Source organism: Myotis davidii, unplaced genomic scaffold (assembly GCF_000327345.1).
Source record: "Myotis davidii unplaced genomic scaffold, ASM32734v1 scaffold705, whole genome shotgun sequence".
Taxonomy (NCBI): domain Eukaryota; kingdom Metazoa; phylum Chordata; class Mammalia; order Chiroptera; family Vespertilionidae; genus Myotis; species Myotis davidii.
Genome location: NW_006296405.1, coordinates 829790 through 831411, shown reverse-complemented (window position 1 = coordinate 831411; position 1622 = coordinate 829790).

Here is a 1622-nt window from a genome sequence, read left to right as displayed (position 1 = left end):
GGAATGGGCGCGGGGACGCCTCCCCTAGGTGACACGGAAACCTGGGGGCGCTCTCTTCATTCCCGGATTGGGAATACATGCCACACTCACCTGTTCAACTGAGAAAGGAGTTACCATGGTAATACATGCCTTTTTTTAGTATGGGAGACTCCGAGGCTCTTGCTAAATGAGCTTCACGCCGCCCGCCTTGTAGAATCCACCTTCAGAGAGATTGGCTTATCCACGCCGCGAGATTGGCGCCTTCAGCTCCTCGCGGTGTGGGTGGTGCCCAGCCCCGCGACCTGAACACTTGGGTAAAGACGAAGGGGAGAGGGTGCCCCGGGGGGTCTGCTCTGAAGAGGACGACTGATTGCAGCATCAGAACCAGGCCGAGCCCGCTACGAGCCGGTTGGTTTTAGTTTCTGGGTTCTGTTGAGCTCCTTTTTTTCACTCAGAAGATGGCTTATGTGTCTAATAGAGGCTGGTCACGTGTTGTGGAACCCCTCGTCGCCAGCAGGGACTGGCCAGGCACTTAGCTGCTGCTGCTGCAGCTGCCCTGGTCCCGCGCGCGGTTCTTATCTGTGGATTTGAAAAAGGAGCCCAGCCCGTGCTGGTGTATCTCAGTGGTTCAGCCTTGACCCAACAAGAGGTCGCAGGTTGGATTGGCCCTCAGGGCACATGCCCTGGTTGCAGCTCAACCTCCAGAAGGGGGCATGCAGGAGGCAGCGGGTTGATGTCTCTCTCACTGATGTTTCTCTCTCTCTCCCTTTCCCTTTCTCTAATAAAATCAATACGAATATATTTTTAAAATTAAGTAATTAATTAAAAATGAGCCCAGGTGCGACCTGGACCGCTGGCTAATTTTAAGGAATTCCGGTTTAAGGAAAGGCTTAGAAGGAGAGCTTTTACATAAGAAATTTTTGCATTTTATGCCCAGGAAAACTTGCAACATCCTTCATCTCACCGCCACGTCATCAGCTCACATGTTAAGCCTCAAACGTCAAACCTCCATTTTCAACTTCCACCTGGATCTTGCCACCAGAGAGCCTTTTCAAACTGTGTTAAAGACCCAGCTCTTTTAACCATTGCCTTCTCGGGCCTCACTGGCACAATCCAATAGCACGCTCATCCGTCTGACCTCAAACACAAGCACTCCTATTCCTCAACCTTCATCCACTCTCTTGCAACCTGCCTCCCATCCTAACTGCCACTGGTTGTCAGGCCCTCTTTGCCATCTGCCTGGATTCTGGCAGTAGCCTACGTCCAGGTGTTACCCAGGGGTTCTCCATCTCCTTTGTCCTCGCTGTTTGGAGCTGGTTTCCATATTCAGATCAGTTACCCAGGCTGATGTGTGCCCACCCAGGGTCTAGCCTCGAGGGAGGCAGCCAGAGGACTGGGGTCCTGCCCTTGGTTTGTGGGCTCAATCCCCCAGTGTGGGGCATGCAGGAGGCAGCCAATCAATGATTCTCTCATCATTGATGTTTCTCTCTTTCTCTCCTCTCTTCCTCTCTGAAATCAATAAAGAAATATTTTAAAAAGTAGAATGTACTAGTTGACCCAAAAAAGATTTAACAAGAAATGTCTTAACAGTTTATTTTTTAAGAACATTTATTTGTATATATTTTTTATCATTTTTTCTTCTT